Source organism: Primulina huaijiensis, chromosome 15 (genome assembly GCF_012295235.1).
Source record: "Primulina huaijiensis isolate GDHJ02 chromosome 15, ASM1229523v2, whole genome shotgun sequence".
In the NCBI taxonomy this organism is placed as follows: domain Eukaryota; kingdom Viridiplantae; phylum Streptophyta; class Magnoliopsida; order Lamiales; family Gesneriaceae; genus Primulina; species Primulina huaijiensis.
In genome coordinates, this window is record NC_133320.1 from 8,217,500 (window position 1) to 8,231,630 (window position 14,131).

Sequence of the window (14,131 nt, forward strand, 5' to 3'; positions counted from 1 at the left end):
CTAGCATTTTGACCATGTATCTCAAATTACTTGGTCAAATGGTAAAACAAAAATAGCACAATTCAAACATCTCAATTATCTACATGTTTTGTTTTATGTGAAAAAGTAAAATCGGATGGGAAGAATTTTAAAAGTGATGTGTATGATGACATAATGTTTTAGAACACCAATGAAGCCTTATGTGTACAAAATAATATTATTTGTTGTTGTCTCCTCAAATTTGACTATAAATAAGGGTGCATTGTAATGTATTGATATATCTTTCATTTTATGAACAAACTCTTAAGTTCATAATATTTCTCTCTTTTTTTTCCCTTTATTTCTTCATTTAAATATATTTAGCATGTTAATTTCATATTCAAAGTTGTACACTTTAGATAATGAGTAGCTAACTTTTCAAAGTTGAGATGAAAAGGTGAAACTCTTGATATGATAATAATCTATGTTTTATATTATTTAATCAATATTTATTATTTATGTTATATTTATTTATTTAAGCATTATTATACCATACTTATAAGTGAGAGTTTTGATTTATTGTTGCTATATGTTAGAGTTAATTCTTGGAACTATTTAAATGTTAGTTTGATATTACCAACCATTTAAAGTGGATACCTTGATTTATTATATATGAATATATCATAATTTTAATTTCTTGATACCATTAAAATGTTTGTTTGATTTTACCGACCATTTAAAGTGAGAACATTGATTTAGTGTTTACAAAAATATATATAGCACAATAAATACTTGACAACATTTATAAGTTTTGGTATATATTATATACTTATAAGATAATAATATATAACATGATATAAATATTATTATTTAATATATATAGGAACCATTTTATTAAGTGGATTTCAATAATGTTAACTAATTAATAATGTTCACTAATTATAACTTTATTAAAATACAAAGAGTGGATCCTCTAATCTCAAATACTTAAATTAAAATTTGAACAATTAAAAATTACAAATTAAAGATTCAAACAATTAAAAAAACAAAAGTAAAGGACAGTGTAGTGGACTTGTAATTACATTAGCTTCCCTGTGGATACGATTTTCTGGCTCATCGAATTATACTACTTGTGGACGGCCTGCTCTTGGGAGTGCAACAATAAAAGTCACATCAAGTTTTTGGCGCCATTGGCAGAGAAGTATAATTTAATTTTAAGTCTATTTAATTTTGTTTATTGTTTATTTTTTTTCTTTGAATTTTTATTGCTTTTGTGTGTTTTTTTTCTTTTTCATTGCATGAGCATTTGGTCACGTACACTTAGTGGTCGACTAATTCCAAATAACCCTTTATTTTCACAAACCATGACGAAAGAACACATCCAACAAAATGAAGATGAAATTCAATCTCAACATGATCATAATGGACGAAGAACACTTAGAGATCACATGAATCCTACACGTACTAGTGAACCTTCATGTCTAGTTTTTCCCCCTGATGCATCTCATTTCAATTTTAAGCCTGGTATTATCCAATTTTTACCCAACTTTCATGGCTTAGATTCTGAAAATCCATACAGCCATTTACGAGAGTTTGAAGAAGTGTGTAACACATATAATGATCTAAATTAAAGTATGAACATCATTCGACTTAAGCTTTTTCATTTTTCTTTAAAAGATAAAGTTAAAACTTAGCTACGAAATCTTAGATCGGGGTCTATTCGAATTTGGGATGAATTATAACAACAATTTTTGAAATTTTTTTCCATCTTATAGAACAAATTCTTTCAAAAGGTAAATCATCACTTCACTCAAAAACAAGGAGAACCATTTTATCAGTGTTGTGATAAATATAAAGAATTACTTAATCTTTGTCCACATCATGGTTTTGAAATTTAGAGAGTTGTTTCTCAATTTTATGAAGGCCTAACACCTAAAGATAGGCAAATGGTTGAATTTATGTATAATAGAACATTTGAAGATAAATATCCAAACGAGGCAATTGAGTATCTCGATTAATTAGCTGAAAATGCTCAAAATTGGGACACAACAGGTACAATCGAACAATCAAACAAGATTCAATCTCCCACATCTGGTGGAAGTATGTACACCCTCAAGGATGAACATGATCTCCGATCCAGATTTACCTATTTGGCAAGAAAAGTTGAGGCACTTGAATTGAAAAAGAATGGTCAATTAAAATCTGTCAAAGAAATTGCGTGTCACATCTGTGATACAAGTGATCATTCTACAAAAATTGTCCCACTTTGCCCTCTTTTAAAGAATGTCTCCATGAACAAACCGATGTTTTAAACAATTTCAGAAGGCCAAATTTTGAACTCTTTTCTCAAAGTTACAATCCAGCTCAGCGAAATCATCCAAATTTTAGTTGGATGGATGATAAAGCTGCACAATTTTCACAACCATATTTCCAAAATCAACAAAATTTTCAAAATTATGCACTTTATGTTCCTCCACCTAAAAGGAATTTGGAAGATATATTGAATGCTTTCATTACAAAGCAAGAGTCTATCAATACTCCAACTGCTCAAACCATGACAGATTTGAAAGTTACTCTTGCTAAATTTGCATCTGCACTTAAACGTTAATGAAAAAGGTAAATTTCCCTCACAACCACAGCCTAATCCCAAGGATCATCATTCACAAACTGGAACTTCTTGAACCCAACCGATGGATCAGGTAAAATCTGTCAGTACCCTTCGCAGTGGTAAGGTTGTGGAAAAATCCATTCTTGAACCTTGTGAAGATGATGATAAATCAACTCCAAAGTGTAAGGAAGTGGAACCCATAACTTTCGAAGAGGAGGATCAACTGACAGTGTCACCACCATTCCCTCATGCTTTGAAAAATACAAAAAATCAAATTTGAATTATAATATATACGATATTTGTAAACAAGTAAAAGTAAATATTCATTTATTAGATGCAATAAAGCAGCTACCATCATATGCCAAATTTTTGAAAGACTTGTGCACTGTGAAAAGAAAATTGAATGTGAAAAAGAAAGCATTTTTAATCGAACAAATAAGTGAAATCATTCAAAATAATAATACTTTAAAATACAAAGACCTTGATTGTTCTACCACTTCATGTATTATTGGAGAACGAAAAATTAAAAAAGCCTTGCTTGATCTTAGAGCTAGTGTGAATTTGCTTCCATATTCAGTTTATCAAGAACTCAATCTAGACGAGTTAAAACCTACTTCGGTAACACTTTTACTTGTCGATAGATCTGTTAAAGTGCCAAGAGGTATGGTAGAAGACGTGTTGGTCCAAGTTGATAACTCTGTATATCATGTCGATTTCATAGTTTTAGATATACAACTGATCGAAGCTTGTAATGAAATTCCTGTAATTTTGGCTCGTTCATTTTTAGCAATTTCTAATGCTCTAATAAATTGCAGGAATGGAATAATGAAGTTGTCATTTGGTAACATGACCTTGGAGCTTAATGTTTTTAATCTTTGTAAGCAACCACATGACAAATGAGATAAAAGTGAAGATGAAAATCCTATTGTAACGTCCGAAAAACCAACCTACGTAAACCACATGAATGCAAAATTATTTTAATTGCTTAATTGTTTTATTTAATTGTTTTTAAATGTTTGCATGATATTTATTATACGATTAAATGTATGATTGCATGATTAAATGATTATGTGACATGTTTTCATGAAATTAAGGATTTTACCCGAATATTCGATAATAGGTAGGGGAAAGGAGAACGGGGACGACCAAGACAAGAATATGTATTTTTATTTAAATAATGGCAAGGCTTCTTAATATGATTAAAAATGATTTAATTTTCCTAAAATTGTTGGAGTTATTTTACGAGACGAGCACGATTTTGTACGGAAAATTGGTTTTGGGCCAATGAATTATTTTTAAAAATACCAAATGCAATATTTTCGAAAACGAATTTTTGTAGAATATTATTTTACAATTAAATAAGGGCAATTGGGCCTAATTAAGCTAAATTAAGTAGACCCTATCACCCCAAAGCAAACAAGCCCAAACCTAAGCCCAAGTACAAGTTAATTAAAATACAGAAATAGTGTTTTAGAGTTTCCTTTCACCATACTTCCTTGTCATTAGCCGTTTTTCACACGCAATACAGACATTAGAATTTTGAAAAATTGGAGGAAGAAAAGCTTGTGTTTCTTAGTCGCCCATTAGTCCTTCCTGGCCGACGATTGAAAATTCGAGTGTTATAAAAGCAAAGGCACGTTCTTAAACTCTTTTAACATCATAAAAATCATATTATGCATGATTTAATTGTGTATTGGTGAAAAACATTAGGTGTTCGATTATTTTACGATACATTACGTATTTTCAAAGTTTTAACGATTTTAAGCTTGTTTTGAAATTTTTTTTGATTCCAACGGACACGCTGCCAATACATGATAAAATATGATTGTTTATGATTAAAACATGATGAATTGATAGAAGGAAACAAGCTGAAACCATGGGAAGAATTAGAAAGAGAACCGTGAGTTTTTTTTTTGGTTGCACAAGACTTGGTGGCTCGTTACTTTGCATGGGGGCTCACGGCTTGGATAGGGCTTGGGTTGGGGCCTGGGCTTGATGTGGGTCAGGGTCAAGTAGAGTCCTAGCATGGATAGGGCTCAAGGGGAGTGGCTAGGGAAGAGTCCACTTGAGCGAGGACTCTTCCTGAGCGTGCGAGAAGGAAAATCTTGGAAGAGAGGCTTGCGGCTGGCCTGGGCACGAGCCAGGATGGTCCAGTAGGGTCTTAGGGTGATGGGCAGGGGTCGGGCTAGGGGCTGGAGTGGCTGGGTTGCTGCGGCTCGAGGAAAAATGAGAAACCGTGAGGGAGAGCCAGGTAACGCGCAGATACTGGTTTTCTGATCCAGGGCTTGGGCTAGTTTGGGCTTGATCCAGGGAAGGTTAGGGTCAGGTGGGCTCGGTGGTGGCTCGGCTAGAAGTGTCCTAGGTTCGCTAGGAGTCCATAGGCGTGAGTTGTCTACCTTGTGCAGGTTATGCTTTTGTCTAGGTTAGTTTGAGCGAGCCAGGGCTAGGTTCAGGGGCTTGGGCTTGGTCCGGAGGGTGCCTAGGTAGGTTGGCTATGGTTTGGTTTGAGGTGGCTCGGGCGTGGCTCGAGTATTTTGGGAGATGGCTCGAGTGGTTCATATATGTGTCAATTTCGAAAATTAAAGGAGGAAAATTAGAACCATGGGTCGCGGGTGTGGTTCATGGCTCACAAGGGTAGAATAAAAAAAAAATGCTATGTTTAAAATTTTGGATCAAAATAATGAGTTTGGGATTTATTCGAGATTTAATCGCCGCACGAAACGCTAATGAAAGAATTAATTGAAAAACCTAGTTTTAAGCCTCATAAAATTATGGAAATTATATTTAAGCTTGAATAATTATTTATAATAATCCCATGTCATTAAAAGTGAGAAAAAGATAAATTCGAGAATTTTTATGTTCATGGGCAAAACGGTAATTTTACAATTAGGAAAATACGAAAACGCTTGGCAGCGTCCCGAAGGATCATAACGCTTGTTAAATGATATTATATGATTTAAAATGATGATTTTAATTATAATATGTATATTTATGATTTATGATAAAGCTTTGCAATTTAAACTGTTTAAAATGCTATTTTTGGAAAGCAATCTTATTTTATGAATTTTAAAGGAAGGAAAATATTTTGAGGGATGTGAACTGACTGTGACAAAAGATATGATATATGATATATGATTTTGTGGGGATGTCGTGAGGGGAAAAGGCCCCAGAGGGAGCCCATTTACGGGAGAAGGTCCCAGAGGGAGCCCATTTGTGGGAAAAGTGCCCAGAGAGAGTCCGTTTATGGGAGAAGGCTCCCGAGGGAGCCCCGACGATCATATTTTCCACGGTGGAGCCTAGTGCACACCCCCGTGGATCATGTGGAGCTAAGACTGCAGTCGACCAAAAGATAAAAGCTAGTCACTTTTAAGGATCAAACTTCACCTAAAATGATATATGATTGAAAGCTTATGATAAAATTGATTTTTATGATATATGATTTATGATGAGGATTAAAGCTATTTTTTAAAATGATTTATTTATGCTCAAAGATATTTAAAAATGATTTTTAAAGGATTTATTTATGCTTAAAGTTATTTTAAAATAATTTTACGATTTATGATTTAATTATGCTAAAATGATTTTAAATGGTTTATTCATGTTCAAAAGATATTTTAAATAAAAATATGATTTTAATACATGTGAATGTATATGTATTATTTGCTATCCATGTTTAGAACGTGCTGAGTCTTTAGACTTACTGGGTTTGTATGATGCAGGTTTAGATGATTTATGGGAGGTTCTGATGCTTGAGTGGATCGAATACACACCCGAGGGCCTTTATGTTTCCGCACTAACTAGACATATTAATGATTTAAAGAATTATGTTAATGATTTTTATTAGAGATATTTTTATTCTTTACTTTATTGTTAGTCGATCTTTTTAAAGGTCGATTTAGGAGTTTTGGTTAGCCGATGATTTAGGATTTATTCTGTATACTCGAGATTTCATTTGTTAAGTTTATTTATTTGGTATTTTTGAGTTATGATTTATGCTTTAGTATTAAAAAAATAAAAATTTAGAGGTCGTTTCACTTATTGAAACTCTTGTGGAAGAAAACATTCAATAATGGAGTATTCGTAACCAATTAGATATTTTTTTAATTGATACTGTTAAAGAAAATGTTGAAATTGATCTTGATGATTTGATTATGTATCACTCGTTACTAGGATCAGAGAAAGAGTTTGTGGCAAAATATGAGAACAAAGATTAACCACCCCTATTGGAGTTAAAACCCTTGCTAGAAGAATTGAATTATGCATTTTTTGGAGAAGATGAAACCTATCTGATGGTAATTTCTTCCAAAACAGCAAGTGATCAATAAGATAAATTAGTTGATATGCTTAAAAGACATAAAAATTCAATTGTTTGGACACTAAAAGATCTCAAAGACATTAATCCACTAATTCACATTCACCAAATTCACTTAAAAGAAAATGCTAAAACATCTCAACAACCACAAAGGAGATTAAATCCACACATGAAAGATGTTGTAAAAACTAAAGTTCTCAAACTACTTGATGTTGGGATTATCTACCTTATTCCTGATTGTAAGTGGGTAAGCCTAATACAAGTAGTTCCAAAAAATCTGGCATCACAGTGATAAAAATGAAAAATGTGAATTGTTAACAAGTCGAGTCCCATCTAGTTGACGAATGTGTATTGATTATAGAAAATTAAATGACGACACTAGAAAAGATCATTTTTCATTTCCAATTTTGTATCAAATTTTAGAAATATTATCAAGTCATCCCTGCTATTTTTTTCTTTATGGATATTCAGGGTATTATAAAATTCGCATTTCACTCGAAGATTGTATTCAGAAGGATGCCATTTGGTTTATGCAATGCCCCAGTAACATTTCAAAGATGTGTGATAAGCATTTTTAGTGACATGGTTTAAAATTGTTTGGAGATTTTCATGGATGATTTAACTGTTTTTGAGAATACATTTAATAATTGTCTTGAAAATTTGGAAAAAATTTTAAAAAAAATGTGAGGAAAAATGTCTTATTTTAAATTGAGAAAAATGTCATTACATGATTACTTCTAGGATTGTTTTGGTACATGTCGTGTCATCTCATGGAATTGAAGTTGATAAAGCAAAAGTTGATGTTATTGTCAATTTACCCCCTTCAAAAACCATTAAAGAATTTCGCTCATTTTTGGGACATGCTGGATTTTACAGGAGATTTATAAAGGACTTTAGTTTAATCACTAAACCTATTTGTAACCTCTTAACAAAAGACACTGCATTTGAGTGGACTCAATAATGTCAAAATGCTTTTGATAAAATCATTCGACTTATAACATCAGCTCCTATCATTCAACCTCCTGATTGGTCTTTATCATTTGAAATCATGTGCGACGATAGTGATTATGCAGTCGGTGCAGTATTGGGTCAAATAAGAAACGGTAAGCCTTATGTGATATATTATGCAAGTCGAACTTTAAACAATGTTTAAATGAATTATTCCACAACTGAAAAATAACTACTTACTGTAATATTTGCATTAGATAAATTCGTTCTTATTTGATTGGATCAACGAATATTGTGTTTACTGATCATTCTGCTATTAGATATTTATTGACCGAACATGATGCAAAGCCACGACTGATACGATGGATTTTTTAGCTCCAAGAATTTGACATTGTAATCAAAGATAAAAAAGGTACCGAGAATGTCGTAGCTGATCATTTATCGAGACTAATAACATGTTCATTTCGTGAAATGACACCAATTGATGATAATTTTCCTGATGAACATCTATTTTCAGTCACTACTACACCTTGGTTTGCTGACATAGTTTTCTTGTGACAGGAAAAATGTCACCGCAATGGAGTTCCCAAGATAAAAGAAAATTTTTGAATGAGGTAAAAACTTTTATTGGGATGATCCGTATCTGTTCAAGTATTGTCCAGATCAAATTTTTCGACGTTGAATAACCGGCAATGAGGTAAGTAATGTAATTAAATTTTGTCATTCAGAAGCATGCGGAGGACATTTTTCTTCAAAGAAAACGGTTGCAAAAATCTTGCAGTGTGGATTTTATTGGCTCACTTTATTTAAAGACACCCATGAAATCTACAAGATTAGTGAAAATTATCAAAAATTGAGTGCGATTTCAAAAAGAAACATGATGCCTTTGAATCCTATCATTGAAATTGAAATATTTATTGTTGGGGAATTGATTTTATGGGACCTTTCTACCGTCGTTTGGATACTTGCATATTTTCGTTGCAGTTGATTATGTTTCCAAATGGATAGAGGCAATTCCATTTAGAACAAATGATCATAAAATCATCATCAAATTTTTGAAAGAAAATATTTTTAGTAGATTTAGAATTCCTCGAGCCATGATAAGTGATGGGGAACTCACTTTGTTAATAAATCATTTGCTTCATTAATGAAAAAAATATGGTATTACTCATAAAGTAACTACTCCTTATCATCCTTAAACAAATGGACAATTTGAATTAGCTAATAGGGAGATAAAACAAATTTTGGAAAAAACTGTTAACCCAAATAGAAAAGATTGGTTTAAGGGACTTAATGATGCAATTTGGGCGTATTGAACAGCTTTTGAAACATCATTGAATACGTCTCCCTATAGGTTGGTTTACGGAAAGCATTGTCATTTGCCTGTGGAATTGGAACATAAAGCTTATTGGGCGATCAAAACTTTTAATTCAAGCATAGATGATGCCAACAAATTACTCAAATTGCAACTTAATGAATTTAATGAACTCAGATATGACGCGTATGAGAATTCAAGTATTTATAAAAAAATCAAATCATTTCATGATAGAACAATTCTTAGAAAATCATTTGAGATTGGTAAAAAAGTTTTTCTTTATAATTCTCGACTTCACATATTCCCAGGAAAATTACAATCAAGATGGACATGTCCATATGTTGTAAAACATGTGTATTTTTATGGAGCTGTGGACATTATAAATCAAAAAAATGGCGATGTTTTTAAAGTAAATGGACAAATAATTAAACTATTTTTAGAAAATGAAATATTTCAAGAAGAGTTTATTTCCCTTTCCGATCCTTGATTTTTTGTGTTTCATTTAATTTTGTTTGTTTTTGTTTGAGGTTTCCTTAATATTTTTATTTTCCCGGTTAAATGCCGGATAACAGTACTACGTGACTCTCATAGTCGGTTAAATCAGTTTTCCACAATTGCTGACACAAAAACTAAAAAAAAAATCATTTATTTTCTTTTCAAAATGAATAAAATTCTCTCAAAATTTTGTAAATATTTTCCCTATGTTTCTAAAAATGTTCTAAGAAAAATTTAGAGATAGGTGTGAAAGATTGAGATTGCTAATCCAAAAAAAAAATTACAGAAGATATTCGTCTTGTAATAGAAGCTAAGGTCCGAATAAGAGGAGAAGTTCCACAGTCATTGCTCATTCGATATATGCCTGGATTAGGAAAAACACTTATGTGAAAAAACGAAGGGCCAAAAGATTAGGTGTTTGTCATAAGTGTGCAAGATGGACCTGTGACGAACAATGCAGATCTTTGGGATATGTTTCTAATAACAGAGAAGATAAAATTTGTTTCATTAATACTGAGCTGAGTACAGAGTCTTCAGATAACATCTTGTTGACTTTTGAGACGTATTCTAGTGGACACGTGCATATTGAACTTCTCCGTTTATGAAAATAATTCCAAGATGAACGTCATCGTAATAGTATTGAGAATCCGACTAAAAAAGACCATGTTTGACAATTTATAAGAAAATTGGATGGGAAGCATATCCTCGACTCATAGAAGGCGTTAAAGTCGTTTATGGACGTAAAACAAGAGGAAAATTGTGAGCCACAATCACACTACTGTCTATATGCATGTGTGTCATTATTGTTTTTACTATTTATTCTGCTTATAGCTGTGACCCATAGTTTTGTAAAGATAAATATTACCACTATAAAGTATCTCAACTTTCTCTCTATTTTTGCACACTAAAAAAAAAGTAAAAACATGGCTGGATCCTCTGCACAAACATTGGAAAATATTTGTTTATTTTGTGAGTCGAGTTCTGTAAAAAATGAAATATTTGTAGAAGCAGCGAATAATCTTGGAAAGATATTGGTTGAGAGAAAAATTCACTTCGTATGTGGGGGAGGTAATATTGGGTTAATGGGATCTGTTTCAATATCTGCTCATCTTGGAGGTAGTCATGTTTTGGGAATAATTCCTACAGCTTTAGCTAAAGGAAATATTACAGGTGTTACGATTGAGGAGGAATTAAAAGTTTCTTCTATGTATGAAAGAATCACCAAAATAATTGAAAATTATAATGTTTTTATCGTACTACCAGGTGGTTTTGGTACATTAGAAGAAATTTTTCACACTGTTTCTTGGGCACAACTTAATATCCATAATAAACATATGGGCTTGTTGAATATCAATAATTATTATGACTGTTTGTTGACATTTCTTGATAAAGCTATGGAACATAATTTCATTTCAGAAAAGTCACGAAGGATGCTCATCTCTACTTCGACTGCCGACCAATTAATTGATGATTTGGAGGCTTTTATTCATATGCCTGATCCGAAGATAACAAATATCAATTGGTCACAATCCATCAGTAAGAAAAGAAAGTTGGATCATTGATTCAAAAGTCGTGGATTGGTTTGTGTTTTTTTCAGTTTGTTATCTTCAATAAAATTCTAGGTGATATCTCTTTCATTATGTACATTTTATTAATATTTATTTTGACATTAGTGACAATGTCAAATCCTGATTGGGGGGAAAACAAACTTTTTTCTTAAAAAAAATAGATATATTATTTTTATAATAAAACCATGTTTGTTGTTTGTATCTTACCAAATTTTGCAAAAATATCATACATTATATGTTTGTGTTATGATCGGGAAAGAGTTTAGAGGGGGGTGAATGAACTCTTTCAAATTTTCTAGTGTACGAGTGTGATTTCAATCGTTTTTAGGCGGTTGAAAACGTCTTCTCAAACGGTTGAGAATGTGAACCTCTATTAAGTGCGGAAAACGATTCACAATCTTCAATGCAACTTAAAACACAATATCAGGCTAAAACAATGAATAGAGACTAGACAGATAAATGATTGCGAAAAATAAAGTGACACAGGTTTGTTATGGATGTTCGGAGACTGAATACTCCTACGTCACCCCTTCTTCCTCCTTAAGAAGGATTCCACTAAAAGACTTTGTCTTTACAAACTTCTTGCAACAGCTCGCTCCAATCAGGACTTATCACACTGCCTGTTTTGGAACTCTTAGTGATCGCTTTACACTTCTGGATATTTAAGAACACTTAGTTCACCAGATATCAAAGTTTAATCAAATCACCAAAGGGTTAATGATATGAATAAATGGTTTTGATTTAGTAGCATGTAAATGATCCTTAGATGATCAGATAAATTTCCCTTTCTGTGCGTGCTGATTGAGCGATGGAGTATATGAACTTTTAAGAGCGCTCTCAGATCTTTTTGAATATGAAAGCGAGTTGTAATATTGCAGCTGAGAATCGAGAGAGAGTTTCTGCCAGATACTCTTCCGTTAATATACATGATTTCCTTAACGGTCGGAAAGGACATAACAACGTTAACTTGATTCTCTGTACATACGTGTTGCTGTCGATATGTTGAGCATTAAATAATCTTTGATAAACGCATTTAATGTTCCTTTTGCACAGCATTGTTCTGAGTCGTTTTTCTTGAGGAGTTCCTTTTAAGGAAACTGTTTTGGGAAACAGAGCTTTAAGCCTATGCTTGGTCTTCCTCTTTCTGGAAAAAATAATTGAATGTAGATCAATCTTCGAACTGATGTAAGTATGCGTTGACTTCAAGGCGGTGTAATACTTTGAATGTATTAGGCCTGTCAGAGAATTTCTTTGAGCAATAAATAGTTCTCTCTGATGATCCGGTTCTGAGATACATTAAGTTTCAAGTTGAATCTGCTATCAGTTTTGAAGTAAGCGGTTGAAACTCCTTTGAGCTTTGAAGCGGTCGAACTGATGCATATCTTATAAACGAACCGCAGCTGATTTTGAGCTGGTTAGTTTTCGTCATACACCAAAATTCTTGGGAATAATAATTTTTCAACAATTTCCCCTTTTTGGTGATGACGAAACCTAGCTGTATGGCTATACGAAGATATATATGATCGAAAATATTGTATTTCATTATGTGAATGAAATTACAATGAACATAGTAACCAGATGAATTTTGAAAATTAGCAAGAAAAGTTTCTATGAACCTTTTAGTTTGATCCACTGCTTTTCGCATCATCTCTCATTTCTTTTAATTTATGTAATTTCTTCATTACAGATATTTCTGCTTCTTGTATCGCCTTTTGACGCTCTCTTTCCCCCTTTTTGACATCACCATGAACAAGAAATTCCATGATTTCGGCAAGCTGAGCACCTTGAGCATCGAGGCGTTGTTCAAAATTTGTTTGAAGTCAGGCTATTTGCCCTGATAGACCAAGGCATAGTTCAAGATGTGCAGAATTATGTTTTTCTTGCTTGAGAGAAAAACTAGATTCCATGGTGGAAATATCATTACGGAGAGCAGTCTTGAGTGATCGAAAATCTTCCTTGAGATCAAATTGTTTTTGAGTGAGAGCCAAAATGGATTTATCCATGGTGATCAACTGAGTCAAAATCTGTTGTTGATGACTCTCTTCTAGAGCTACTTCTTCTGCATGTTGTTTTTCTTCGGATAAAGACTTGTCTGTGAACGTAACCAATTGAGAGGAGGAGATCTTACCAGCAGATTTTGAGTAATCGAGCTCATGGAGTTCAGCGGTAAAGCTCGCAATGATTTTATCAATATCACCCGGAGAGTCGGAGGTTTTGGTGCCAGTTACAATTTGTTCCTCGGGTTTTGTTGCTGAAGGACTAGATGGATGAGAGTGGGCAAGCAGTGAAGACATGATCGGCTTGGTTTCCTGTACTTCCTTGGTAGATGACAACAGCTGTTTTGAATGAGCTGTTGGATCATTGTTAGTGGGAGAGACCGGTGGAGAGACTGTTTGATCTTGAAAAGTCACATCTTTATCAAAATCAGATAAAAACTTTTCTGCCTCATCAACCGAGATAGTTTGATCTGCCGAAAGATCAAGTGGAGGCAGTTGAGTAGACTTTTCCATGGCAGAGATCGTAGGAGACTCGGATAGAATATCGGTGGCAATCTGATGACTCTGTGTTTCAGCACTTGGAAATGCTTCAGGCGTGATTTCTTCAGAATGAGGCGTAGTAGTTTCTTCATCACCTGATTGAGCTGGCACAGAAAATACTGGTGAAGAAGGTTTAGTGCTTGTACCAGGAGAAATAGATGAAGAATCCTTTTTAGTAGGGATGGCTTGAAGCTGTGCTGAATCCAGATCTTCATTAATATCCATCAGAGGATCAAACTTGCCCTGTTCTGCCGTGGTTGGAAGGTTGAGATCCTGACGCATTTGAGCGACGCTCATAGCAAGTCCCAAAGCGTCAATCTCAAGTTGAGATATTACTGTAGAATCATCCATGGCAATAGGACTTACAGGATCAAAATTTTTCCTCTTTAG

At 33.3% G+C, this 14,131-nt stretch overlaps 1 pseudogene; it reads left to right on the forward strand.

The window, feature by feature from the left end:
- The first annotated feature begins 2,215 nt into the window (after positions 1-2,215).
- On the forward strand, positions 2,216-12,942 carry LOC140959277 (uncharacterized; annotated as a pseudogene).
- Positions 12,943-14,131: the final 1,189 nt, after the last annotated feature.